The 14,305-nt window shown below is 45.2% G+C and overlaps 1 protein-coding gene across 1 annotated transcript in view; it reads left to right on the top strand.

Moving 5' to 3' along the window:
• LOC137521621 (protein kinase C and casein kinase substrate in neurons protein 1-like) overlaps positions 1 to 14,305 on the top strand; it is a 156,325-nt gene that overhangs the window by 15,200 nt on the left and 126,820 nt on the right. Inside the window, exon 2 of the mRNA XM_068241117.1 lies at positions 8,145 to 8,296. The gene's annotated coding sequence lies outside the window, so the exon portion shown is untranslated. The remainder of the gene's footprint in view (positions 1 to 8,144; positions 8,297 to 14,305) is intronic.

Genomic DNA, 14,305 nt, shown 5'->3' with positions numbered 1-14,305 from the left:
GCTCAGAAAAGCATTTTTTACAAAAACACAACGTGCAGTTGAGCGCCGGGAGGGGAAAAAAAGCGCTTGCGTTTTTGTTTTTAGGTGTGAATGGGGCCTTAAACTCACCTGGGGAAAGTAACAGGTGTGGGCAATTAAAAAAAATCACACCTGAAAGAATTTAAAAAGGAGAGAAGTTCACTTAGTCTTTGCAATGTGTGTCTGTGTGTGCCACACTAAGCATGGACAACAGAAAGAGGAGAAGAGAACTGTCTGAGGAATTGAGAACCAAAATTGTGGAAAAATATCAACAATCTCAAGGTTTCAACTCTATCTCCAGATATCTAGATTTTCCTTTGTCCACAGTGCCACATTTTTAAGTTTGCAACCCATGGCATTATAGCAAATCTCCCTGGAGCAAATCTCCCTGGACGTGGACGGAAGAGAAACATTTATGAAAGGTTGCATCGCACGATAGTCTGGATGGTGGATAAGCAGCCCCAAACGAGTTCCAAAGAAATTCAAGCTGTCCTGCAGGCTCAGGGAGCATCAGTGTCAGCGCAATCGTTCCTTCGACATTTAAATGAAATGAAATGCTATGGCAGGAGACCCAGGAGGACCCCACTGCTGACACAAGAGACATAGAAAAGCAAGATTACAGTTTGCCAAAATGTACTTGAGTAAGCCAAAATCCTTCTGGGAAAACATCTTGTGGACAGATGAAACCAAGATAGAGCTTTTTGGTAAAGCACATCATTCTACTGTTTACCGAAAACAGAATGAGGCCTACAAAGAAAAGAACACAGTACCTACAGTTAACCACTTGCCGACCGCCTTAAGCCGGTGGCGGCGGCGGGCGTGGTTATATGGCGATCGCGTCATTCATGGTTACTAGCACCCGGATCGCCGCATGGATAGTGTATAATAGGCTTTGTAATGTATACAAAGCCTATTATACTGGCTGCCTCCTGCCCTGGTGGTCCCAGTGTCCGAGTGTTACCCATCAGATCAGACCCTAATCTGCCCCTTGCGGGCATCCAATCACCCGCCTACACGCTCAGATTGCCCTCAGACCCCCCCTTATCAATTTGCCAGTGCAATATTTACATCTGTTCTTCCCTGTAATAACCCAATGATCACCTGTCAATCACCTGTCAATCACCTATAAATCACCCATCAATCACCCCCTGTCACTGCCATCCATCAATCACCCCCTGTCACTGCCACCCATCAATCAGCCCCTAACCTGCCCCTTGCGGGCAGTCTGATCACCCACCCACACCAATAGATCGCCCGCAGATCCGACGTCAGATCACCTCCCAAGTGCAGTGTTTACATATGTTCTCTCCTCTAAACACCCACTAATCACCCATCAATCACCCCATATCACCACCTGTCACTGTTACCCATCAGATCAGACCCTAATCTGCCCCTTGCGGGCACCCAATCACCCGCCTACACGCTCAGATTGCCCTCAGACCCCCCCTTATCAATTCGCCAGTGCACTATTTACATCTGTTCTTCCCTGTAATAACCCACTGATCACCTGTCAATCACCTATCAATCACCCATCAATCACCCCCTGTCACTGCCACCCGACAATCACCCCCTGTCACTGCCACCCATCAATCAGCCCCTAACCTGCCCCTTGCGGGCAATCTGATCACCCACCCACACCAATAGATCGCCCGCAGATCCGATGTCAGATCACCTCCCAAGTGCAGTGTTTACATCTGTTCTCTACCCTAAACACCCACTAATTACCCATCAATCACCCCCTGTCACTGATACCCATCAGATTAGACCCTAATCTGCCCCTAGGGCACCCAATCACCCACCCACACCCTCAGAACGCCCTTAGACCCCAGCCCTGATCACCTCGCCAGGGCATTGCTTGCATCTATCTCCCCCCTCTAATCACACCTTGAGACACCCATCAATCACCTCCTGTCACCCCCTAGCACACCTACCCATCAGATCAGGCCCTAATTTGCCCCGTTTGGGCTCTTGATCACTCGGCCAAACCCTCAGACCCCCTTCCGATCACCTCCCCAGTGCATTGATTGTATCTAATTTCCCCTCTAACCACCCCCTGAGACACCCATCAATCACCTCCTGTCACCCCCCTAGCACTCCTATCCATCAGATCAGGCCCAATACAACCTGTCATCTAAGAGGCCACCCTGCTTATGACCGGTTCCACAATATTTGCCCCCTCATAGACCACCTGTCATCAAAATTTGCAGATGCTTATACCCCTGAACAGTCATTTTGAAAAATTTGTTTTCCCGACTACTCACGGTTTTGGGCCCGTAAAATGCCAGGGCAGTATAGGAACCCCACAAGTGACCCCGTTTTAGAAAAAAGATACCCCAAGGTATTCTGTTAGGTGTATGACGAGTTCATAGAAGATTTTATTTTTTGTCAACAGTTAGCGAAAATTGATTTTTATTGTTTTTTTCACAAAGTGTCATTTTTCACTAACTTGTGACAAAAAATAAAATATTCTATGAATTCACCATACACCTAACGGATTACCTTGGGGGTGTCTTCTTTCTAAAATGGGGTCACTTGTGGGGTTCCTATACTGCCCTGGCATTTTAGGGGCCCTAAACCGTGAGGAGTAGTTTAGAAAACAAATGCCTCAAAATAACCTGTGAATAGGACGTTGGGCCCCTTAGCGCACCTAGGCTGCAAAAAAGTGTCACACTTGTGGTATCGCCGTACTCGGGAGAAGTAGTATAATGTGTTTTGTGGTGTATTTTTACACATACCCATGCTGGGTGGGAGAAATCTCTCTGTAAATGGACAATTGTGTTTAAAAAAAATCAAAAATGTGTCATTTACAGAGATATTTCTCCCACCCAGCATGGTTATATGTAAAAATACACCACAAAACACATTATACTACTTCTCCTGAGTACGGCGATACCACATGTGTGACACTTTTTTGCACCCTAACTGTGCTAAGGGGCCCAAAGTCCAATGAGTACCTTTAGGATTTCAAGGGTCATTTTGCGGCATTTGGTTTCCAGACTACTCCTCACGGTTTAGGGCCCCTAAAATGCCAGGGCAGTATAGGAACCCCACAAGTGACCCCATTTTAGAAAGAAGTCACCCCAAGGTATTCTGTTAGGTGTATGATGAGTTCATAGAAGATTTTATTTTTTGTCACAAGTTAGCGGAAATTGATTTTTTTTTTCACAAAGTGTCATTTTCCGCTAACTTGTGACAAAAAAAAAATCTTCTATGAACTCACCATACTCCTAACAGAATACCTTGGGGTGTCTTCTTTCTAAAATGGGGTCACTTGTAGGGTTCCTATACTGCCCTGGCATTTTAGGGGCCCTAAACCGTGAGGAGTAGTCTAGAATCCAAATGCCTCAAAATGACCTGTGAATAGGACGTTAGGCCCCTTAGCGCACCTAGGTTGCAAAAAAGTGTCACACATGTGGTATCGCCGTACTCAGAAGAAGTAGTATAATGTGTTTTGGGGTGTATTTTTACACATACCCATGCTGGGTGGGAGAAATCTCTCTGTAAATGGACAATTGTGTGTAAAAAAAATCAAACAATTGTCATTTACAGAGATATTTCTCCCACTCAGCACGGGTATGTGTAAAAATACACCACAAAACACATTATACTACTTCTTCTGAGTACGGCGGTACCACATGTGTGGCATTTTTTTGCACCCTAAGTGCGCTAAGGGGCCCAAAGTCCAATGAGTACCTTTAGGATTTCACAGGTCATTTTGCGACATTTGGTTTCAAGACTACTCACGCTTTAGGGCCCCTAAAATGCCAGGGCAGTATAGGAACCCCACAAATGACCCCATTTTAGAAAGAAGACACCCCAAGGTATTCCGTTAGGAGTATGGTGAGTTCATAGAAGATTTTATTTTTTGTCACAAGTTAGCGGAAAATGACACTTTGTGAAAAAACACAATTAAAATCAATTTCCGCTAACTTCTGACAAAAATAAAATCTTCTATGAACTCACCATACTCCTAACGGAATACCTTGGGGTATCTTCTTTCTAAAATGGGGTTATTTGTGGGGTTCCTATACTGCCCTGGCATTTTAGGGGCCCTAAACCGTGAGGAGTAGTCTTGAAACCAAATGTCGCAAAATGACCTGTGAAATCCTAAAGGTACTCATTGGACTTTGGGCTCCTTAGCGCAGTTAGGGTGCAAAAAAGTGCCACACATGTGGTATCGCCGTACTCAGGAGAAGTAGTATAATGTGTTTTGGGGTGTATTTTTACACATACTCATGCTGAGTGGGAGAAATATCTCTGTAAATAGACAATTGTGTGTAAAAAAAAATCAAAAAATTGTCATTTGCGGAGATATTTCTCCCACCCAACATGGGTATGTGTAAAAATACACCCCAAAACACATTATACTACTTCTCCTGAGTACGGCGATACCACATGTGTGGCACTTTTTTGCAGCCTAACTGCGCTAAGGGGCCCAAAGTCCAATGAGCATCTTTATGCTTTACAGGGGTGCTTACAATTAGGCACCCCCCAAAATGCCAGGACAGTGAACACACCCCACAAATGACCCCATTTTGTAAAGTAGATAACACTTCAAGGTATTCAGAGAGGAGCATAGTGAGTCCATGGCAGATTTAATTTTTTTTTTTGTCGCAAGTTAGAAGAAATGGAAACTTTTTTTTTTTTTGTCACAAAGTGTCATTTTCCGCTAACTTGTGACAAAAAATAAAATCTTCTATGAACTCACCATGCCTCTCACTGAATACTTTGGGATGTCTTCTTTCCAAAATGGGGTCATTTGGGGGGTATTTATACTATCCTGGAATTTTAGCACCTCATGAAACATAACAGGGGGTCAGAATAGTCAGAGATGCTTGAAAATAGGAAAATTCACTTTTGGCACCATAGTTTGTAAACGCTATAACTTTTACCCAACCCAATAAATATACACTGAATGTTTTTTTTTTTTTATCAAAGACATGTAGCAGAATAACTTTCGCGCTCAAATGTATAGGAAATTTTACTTTATTTGAAAAATGTCAGCACAGAAAGTTAAAAAAGTCATTTTTTTGACAAAATTCATGTCTTTTTTGATGAATATAATAAAAACTAAAACTCGCAGCAGCAATCAAATAGCACTAAAAGAAATCTGTATTAGTGACAAGAAAAGGAGGTAAAATTCATTTAGGTGGTAGGTTGTATGACCGAGCAATAAACCGTGAAAGCTGCAGTGGTCTGAATGGGAAAAAAAGGCTCTGGTCCTTAAGGGGCGAAAAGACTGTGGTCCTCAAGTGGTTAAATATGGTGAAGGTTCAATGATGTTTTGCAGTTATTTTTCTGCCTCTGGCACTGGGTGCCTTGAATGTGTGCAAGGCATCATGAAATCTGAAGACTACCAAAGGATTTTGGGTCACACTGCAGAGCCCAGTGTCAGAAAGCTGAGTTTACGTCTGAGATCTTGGGTCTTCCAGCAGGACAATGACCCCAATCACGTCAAAAAATACCCAGAAATGGATGGCAACAATGCGCTGGAGAGAGTGGCCAGCAATGAGTCCAGATCTAAATCCCATTGAGCACCTGTGGGGTGATCTTAAAATTGCTGTTGGGAAAATGTGTCCTTCCAATAAGAGAGACCTGGAGCAGTTTGCAAAGGAAGAGTGGTCCAAAATTCTGATTGAGAGGTGTAAAAAGCTTATTAATGGTTCTAGGAAGCAACTGATTTCAGCTATTTTTTCCAAAGGGTGTGCAACCAAATATCAAGTTAAGGGTGCCAATAATTTTGTCCAGCCCAGAGTTTTGTGCTTTTTTCCCTCCTTTTTTTGTTTTGTTTCAATAGACACAATGGAAATAAACATGTGCATAGCAAGTGTTACTGCAATGCTTTTCTGTGAGAAATACCGGTACTTGATTTTCTGGAAACATTTCTGGGCTCCCAACAATTTCGGCCATGACTGTAAGTCACAGATGAGGGGGAATTAGACAGGCTAAACTCTCTAAATACATACAGGGTGCATTTCTATATGTTTTCCTTCTGTCCCATGCAAGGGTTCAGGTCTGCTTTAAACAGCATAAGAGCCAAGGCAGATGGGCAAATCTTTCATTAGCAAAGAGTCCATATGGATTTCTGTGTCATCATTGTTGGATACAGCATCGGTAGGCATGAGATGAATGATATCTGAAATGTTACAGGAAGTCATTCAATAGTGATGGAGCGACAAACTGCTGTGCTGCTGGTGACACTACTGCCAGCAATAACATAGCATTTGAATGTGTCACCGCTAGTGGAAGTATATGTGCCATAAAGGCTGCCACGCAAGTGGTGACTGGCCCAATTCAAGAGAGGTATTTTTATGGGATCTGCCCTAAACATGTTTGCCACAAAACAACATAAAGTTGGCTGGCACGACACCTGGAAGCAGGAGAAACCTTGGCTCTTATTCAATTCACTTTTTCTCCTAAGTTTTCTCCTAGGTGATATTTCCTCACATTATCAATAACATGCCTCCTTTTAAGCCACCAGCAAGCAAGGAAATATTCAGAATAATGTTGACAGTAATTTTTCATCTACTGTTTGAGTGCTGAAAAGATACTTTGTCGGCGGTTCACACAGGATTCTCACGGCGTGGTGGTGGCAAGACGGCAGATAAGAACGGGGCGACAGTGGAAGAAGACCATGAGAGGAATGGGAAGGTTCTACGGTATATGGCCCCCTCTCCTTAGGTGAATATCTGTTTCTTATTCTAATTACACTTCACATTTGCTTTAAAGAGAGCCTGAAGTGAGAATAAAACTCGCTTCAGCTCTTATATTCAGCAGGGGCATGTGTGCCCCTGCTAAAACGCTGCTATCCCGCGGCTGAACGGGGGTCCCTTACCTCCCAAATCCCCTCCATGGTGCCCGGGGATCTCTTCCTGGTGAGGCAGGGCTAATGGCCGCAGCCCTGCCCTCACACGCGTCTGTCAGCGCGTATCTCCGCCTCTCCCCCGCCCCTCTCAGTCTTCCTTCACTGAGAGGGGCGGGGAGAGGCGGCGATGTGCCGCTGATAGACGTGCTGTGAGGCAGGGCTGCAGCCGCTAGCCCTGCCTCCAGCAGCAGCAAAATCTACGACCAAGTTGGTCGTAGATTTTGCAAGGGGGGATTTGGGGGGTAAGGGACCCCCGTTCAGCTGCGGGATCGCGGCGTTTTAGCAGGGGCACACATGCCCCTGCTATATATAAGCTCTGAAGCGAGATTTATTCTCGCTTCAGAGTCTCTTTAAAGTGAACCTAAAGCAAAATAAAAAAAACGGTTTAACTTGACTGGGGCTTCTACCATCCCCCTGCAGCCGTCCCGTGCCCGTGCCATGATTCTACGATGCTCCAGTCACCTGAAGCACCCCTCTTTCAGCCAGGGTAAGTCGGCAGCCGCTGTGCATGCAAGGTACTGGTTCATCCTTGTTTGTGTCCCCTTTGCCGGGAGCGTTCTCCGCATGCGCAGTAGAGATTTTTACATACATACGCAGATTGCACCCAGGTAAGATAAACTGTTTTTGCTTTAGGCTTCCTTTCAGATATAACTACCTTTCGATACGAGATTGCAATTTTTGCCAATGTGGTAGGAGCTATGTTGGGTAAAGGAACATCTGGCCTACATAAAACAAAAAGATCAGAGAAGCACCCAATCTCCAAACATTTCACACAGTGCCACCAATGTAAGGGTGACCAGGTGGTGTTCTATGGAATAGAAAGGGTGAGGAGATACCCAAGGGGAGGTGACTATATTGGCAGGATGGCCTGTAGGGAGAACTTCCAAATCTTTTACCTGGACACCCTGGCACCAAGGGGACTAAACGGAATTTGAGATTTTTGGTATTGATGAGTGGTGAATGTGTGGCCTACTGGTGACACTGGAGTAGACCTGGCGCACCTTAGTTGAGCAAAATCCTTTGCAATGGTGGTGCACCTCCTTATTGTCTATGATGACGGCAACAATGTTCGCCAAAATGCGTTCTTCCAATCCAGTAGGGCTGTGAAGTTGGAATCGAGGAGTCGGAGCAATTTTGGGTACCTGGAGTTGGAGTTGGTAGTTTGAATAAACTGAGGAGTCGGAGCCACTAAAGCCCTGCAATCCAGAGCAGGCATTAGTGGAGCAATACTGAATATTGTCCAAAAATCATCTTATTACAGCCACATCAGCCCTACGGAGTAAGATGACATCACCAGGAAGAGCACCACTGCGACCCGGAAGAGCAAGCAGTCAGGAGGTCGCAGCAGAGCGGACAGTGTAAAATGGCCAGCTGGATCTTTGTGGGACACTAACCATACTAACAAAGGGACTCGTAAGTTGAATGTATATGAAATTCATTTTAGCAACAGTACAATTGCTTGATTAGATTTACCTACTGGAAATTGATTCAGTCTGCTGATGCAAATAGCCCAAACTGAAAGTTGAAACAAAACAACAACAGTGTTAGAGGTTTAAAGAGAATCTGTACTCTAATATTCTTACAATAAAAAGCATACCATTCTATTCATTATTTTCTCCTGTGCCCCTCTGTGCTGTTTCTGCCACTCTCTGCTGCAATCCTGGCTTGTAATTAACAGTTTTAGGCAGTGTTTACAAACAAACTAACCAGCTTCTAATAGGCTCAGCTAAGCATAGTGTGTGAGTCATTCAGAGTGTGCAGGGGGCCTGCGGAGGGTGTGTATCGCTTCTACCAATCACAAGCAGCCCTGCACATTCCACACAATCAAGCTTTAGCCCGACAAACAGGACAGAGGAAAGATACATTGATTTATTACAGAGACAGTGCAGTTGTAACGATTGTGGAATTGTCTCCGTGGTCAGCGCACCAGACGTGCGCTGACGCGGCGGATTTCCTCCACAAGCGTATTATTGTGGACACCCAGGCTAGGTGCTATGCACCCGCAGAGGGCAATTCCCACCGGCAGATGGCGCTGTGGAGTGCAGGCGAACACAGCCGCTGCACAGCCACAGATGCCAAATGGGAATTGTACAGATCCGGGACAAGGTACAATCAGGCAGGGCTGGATAGCCCACAGGGAACAGAGCAAAAGGACAGAACCAATGTGTGCCCACCAAATTAGTCGCCACCCAGCGACGGCGAACACACAACGGCGGAAACGAAGTAGGAAACGCAATCGCAAGAATGGCGATTGCCAATAGCGACACAAGACTGAGCAGGACAGAGCACAAGGGTAGCAAAGGCACAGCAAATCATACAAAGAGAAAGATAAAGACAATAACAAACGCTAGCTGAACGCGAACACCGCACTCATTCGCAACAGTGCACGCGTTTGTGCGCGGTCTCCGCGTGTTACGCACAACAGAGACAAGCACGCCTAACTAACCAAAGACAGACAAACACGAAACAGAGAACGCGAGCGCTTGCTTAACGGTTACCTCACCGAGCCTACAGCAAGCGTTTCGAATCAGACAAGACAGACACACGAAAACAGGGACAAGCGAGAGATAGGATCCACAGCACTAGCGAAAAGTGGCTAGCGCGATCCAGGTACAGAGTAGCAGAACAGAAGGATCCCCAGCGCTAGTGAAAAGTGGCTAGCGCGATCCCAGAAGACAGAACAGAAGGATCCCCAGCGCTAGCGAAAAGTAGCTAGCGCGATCCCAGGAGACAGAACAGAAGGATCCCCAGCGCTAGCGAAAAGTAGCTAGTGCGATCCCAGGAGACAGAACAGAAGGATCCCCAGCGCTAGCGAAAAGTGGCTAGCGCGATCCCAGGAGACAGAACAGAAGGATCCAAACACACGGCAGACAGAACAGATGAGGTAGGCAGAAACAACCGCTGTTCCAACCTACACTCCAGACTCAATCAGAAGGATCCACAGCCGCTAACGCTAGGGCTTGTGCGATCCGAACACAAGACAGACGGAACAGGCAAAACAGATAATGCAATCCTAACTGCACTAGGGAACTGCCTAGTGCATCCCCACGAATTACACTAAGATAACTTCAACAAACGAGAATGGCTGACACTCCAGCAATGTCCATCAGGAACAGACCATGGAAGGGAAATGTCCAGCAAAGCATTCTGGGAGCAGAATGCTTTTATAGTGCCAGTCATCAAAAGAAGGCAGGTAAGGGATTTGCATGACTAATGTATGCAAATCCCTCAGCAACACAAGCTGCACAACTGACAGAAGGTCTCCTTTCCAGAGTCCTGCAGCAAGCAAACCTAAACAATGGTCAAAAGGCTGCCTGCCTGCGCAGGCAGCTGAGCGGATTCTCACAGCAGTTAGGAAAGACTGCAGTAAGCCAGAGCAGATTAGAACAGGCATAGGAACTTATAGGATAGAAGAACTAAGGCTGAAAAATTTGTTACAGAGTCTCTTTAACAACATAGTTATTAAAACAAGCACAAGATGTCACTGTGTGTAAAACATGGTGGTAATCTTTATGGGATTGTCATTTCCTGTTTTCACTCTGTAGTCTCTCTGTTCTAAGCAAGCTGTGTTTCCTGATGGTGGTGTATGATTTATGAGTCCTAACTTGTTATTCTGGGTCCCTGTCTGCATGTACACAACACTAAGCTCCAACAAAAAGGACTATAACAAGTATGTCGTGACGCTAGTGATGGGTCGTTCGCGAACGAGCCGGCTCTAAGAGCCGGCTCTTTGCTGCGAACGACAAGAGCCGGTTCTCAGTTTTAAAAGAGCCGATGCCTCAGCCATCCCACAGAGCTCTGCTGTGCTCTGTAATAAAGGGCGCTGAGGCATGCTGGGAGATGTAGTCCTCTTGCAGCTTGTACTAGGATTGTATGCGGGGCGGAGCAGAGCAGTAGCAGGAGGCATTGCTTCAGTCAGAAAAGCAGTCTGGAGTTGTCATGGAGACGGGGGCGGGGCTTTTACTCCGATTCTGAGTAGTGTCTAATGATATTTAATGAAGAGCCGATTCAGAGCCATAAGAGCCGGCTCTTTAATGGGAGCCGATTCAGAAGATCTGATTCTCCGAGAAGAGCCGGAATTCCCATCACTACGTGACGCACATGTATGTTTTTTGCTTGTATATCAAGACGTTGCTTGTATATCAAGTCAAAATTTTACAATGCAAAGCGCTCTCAAACCAAGTTACTCTCAATCCAAGGTTGTACTGAATGTATAAATAATGGTACCTATATTTCACCACTAAAGTGATCAAAGTTCATGATTAACCCGTGGAGGTATAGATGTTTTTAACAAGACCATCTGAGAACTCATTTTGTATTTATACAGGGTGTCTAAGGAAATGGTGTGATCGGCCCACAGCGGACACGGACTTTATGAGAAATACAATCTATCCTGGGATACATTTTTGATGTTTTTTTATCTTTTATTTTAGATTTTTATGTACATATTTTATAATACACACACACATATATTAATCATGGTAGTAATAATTATTTTTAAAAGGTATGTGTGACGTACGTATGTGTGATGAAATGATATTAAGAATTTTTACAATTTTTAAATAGTACTGTGCACAGGAGCAATTACTTTTATACAAGAGACATTAGATGTGTAACTTTTAACAGATACAACCAGCGTTTTTGAAAAGTGTGTTGAATCGTGGTCGTGTGATGTACGGGTGTCCGCACAGTAGAGAAAAGCAGCGAGTGAAGATTGACTTAAATAGAAATACAGTACCAGCCCCTAGTGCTTCCAGCATCTGTTTGTGAAGCCATAGGGGATGCAGAGGTTGTAACACACCAGGGCCAGTGGACCTGAGGGATGCACCTGGGGCACTCTCCCAATTGCTGCATTAGTTATATTCATGAATCTAACAAAACATAAATTTTTCTCTGCTTACGCCTCTTTCACACAGTGGCTGTAATTGGAGAGCGGTTTTCTAAGTCCATATCATAGGGGGTTATGCTCCAGCTGAAAGGGCCCAGTAGGGTTCTTTCAACTGGCGCATAGCCCCGCCCCTGCACAAATGGTCACCAGCACTTCTCTATGAGCATGAGACACAGTTCTGTGTCCTGATCACCCCTCCCAGCTGCGCTCGCTAGGTTTCAAATTCAAAACTTAAAAAAACAAATTTGCTCCAAAACAGCAGAAGGAGAACAACAACATCAGAAATCCCATTATGCTTTGCACAGCATCAGGGGAAAAATGCCCGGGCAGGTTTCTTTGATGGGGCAGAGATTAGCTTCTGTGCAGCTACAAATGAGGCTGAGGTTTGGGTAAGAAAAACAAAGTTCTGATGCTGTGAAACTGTTAAAGAAACACCAAGCCTTTACAGTGCTGCTGAGTAGATTTTTAGTCTGGAGGTTCTGTCACAGACCGCTAGGCCGGTCTGTGGGTGGGTCAGTCGATCAGCGTCAGAAATCCTCTTACACGGTCATTTGTTCATCACGAAGGGTAACCCGCGTTCGCAATTTGATGAACTGACTCGCGAAGGGAGCGTTCTGATACCAACCGAATCACTCCACACACATATACAATTCAAAGATCTGCCACCAAGCGAGTTACACAGCCCGCTACTGTAATTTTACTAGGACTTCGAGACCGCTCCAACCGCTCACTTTCCTCTGCCCCAGTTACAGCACCGTCTGAACCAGGAGTGTGCTCTCCCAGCATCTGCTCCGGCTGGATATTCAGTCGCAACAAGTCCTCGATCAATTGCGATTTCTTTTTTCTATACGTCATAATGCCTTTTTCCTCACACAAGTTTGCTAGGTCTGCCACTGACATTTTCTTGTATCTTGCTGCAGCCATTTTTGCCAAATAAAAGATAGGATAGCAAAAGAGATTGGGGGGGAACTCTGTGCTACACGTTTAGTCTATATAAATTGTAATGCACCGGTTATCGACCACAGATTTTTGATCTGTTCTGGCAGGTTAATCAAATAAAGTTGCCGTTGATGTTCTGAACATTCACAAATCCCAAAAAGCTGCCAAACAATGTCACAGACCGCTAGGCCGGTCTGTGGGTGGGTCAGTCGATCAGCATCAGAAATCCTCTTACACGGTCATTTGTTCATCACGAAGGGTAACCCGCGTTCGCAATTTGATGAACTGACTCGCGAAGGGAGCGTTCTGATACCAACCGAATCACTCCACACACATATACAATTCAAAGATCTGCCACCAAGCGAGTTACACAGCCCGCTACTGTAATTTTACTAGGACTTCGAGAACGCTCTATTAACCCTTAGCAGTATGCAGGAACCTGGGTCAGATCGTTATATCTGGGCCGGGTTCTCGCATATGGGTTATAAAGGTGTACTTCTATTAAACACAGGGTAGCGAGTTCAGGAGAATAGGTACGGTTGTGTATGTTCAGCAACAGGTCATAACCGCTAAACGATTTTTAAACGTTTAATAACACAAATGCATTACATACAGTTATATACACCTATTAACATATAAAACACAGAGCTTAAAAATAAAAGGAATAAAATCAGAAAGTTCTTACTTAGTTAGCTGAGCAGTCCATTTGAAGCATGAAGAAAATAGTCCAGTTTAAAAGTAGGCATTCAGTTTAAAAGTCCTTTGTACACTGCAGGCGCTGGCTCTCCTTAGCGCCTGCATAGACGTTCCTTAGTCGATGGAATTTGGAGAACTGGGAGGAGTTCCTTGCCAACGCTTTTTACTGACCAGAGTTTTGGGGCGGTCACTACCTGGAGAGTAGGTGTGTTTGAGGCAGGGTTACCTCCTGGCAGGCAGGTTGCCACCCACAGACTCAGAGCAAGGAATGTACCAATTTATTAATAATTTGTGTGACTCGGCCCAGGAGTGGCGTATCGCAAATCCGAGACTATATTCGTAAACTGCTCGCGACCCTCTATTAAACGAGGCTATGCATGCCTAGTCTGTCACATTCGCTCCACGCAGGCCGGATAAAGTGGATTCTCTATTGATTCCTGATAGCCAGAAAATTATACTTCAGGTGAGTGATAGAACTGATTTCTGGGTATCAGGAAATGTGTTTGTTGTCTTTCTGTGCCAAACCCATCTTGAATTATTAATAAAGTAAATGTTCCCATTGTGTGAAGCTATAAGCTTGGAGGGAAATTTGAAGTTCAACCAGTTTGAGCTGGTTTGGTGGAACATGAGCTGTGTGACCAAATGGCTGCTCCCCAGGTGGTCTGGCCACTTGTGAATTCTTTCCTGACCTGAACAGGATGTGGGGGAGGGCTGTACTCCTGCCATGCTCTCAGAAGAAGAGCAAAGAAAGGCATTTTTTATTCTACCCAGGGCTGACAGTAACTGTGTGGGGCCATACGAAAATCGTTGGCGTTTACGCGCACGACCTTCCGTAATGTTCGTCACATCTCTCCCCTCCCAGACGGACGCACAGAGTGGGTCTGCATGACCCGCTCTAC

Source organism: Hyperolius riggenbachi, chromosome 6 (genome assembly GCF_040937935.1).
Source record: "Hyperolius riggenbachi isolate aHypRig1 chromosome 6, aHypRig1.pri, whole genome shotgun sequence".
Lineage (NCBI taxonomy): Eukaryota > Metazoa > Chordata > Amphibia > Anura > Hyperoliidae > Hyperolius > Hyperolius riggenbachi.
This window is presented reverse-complemented; position numbering and strand designations above follow the sequence as displayed.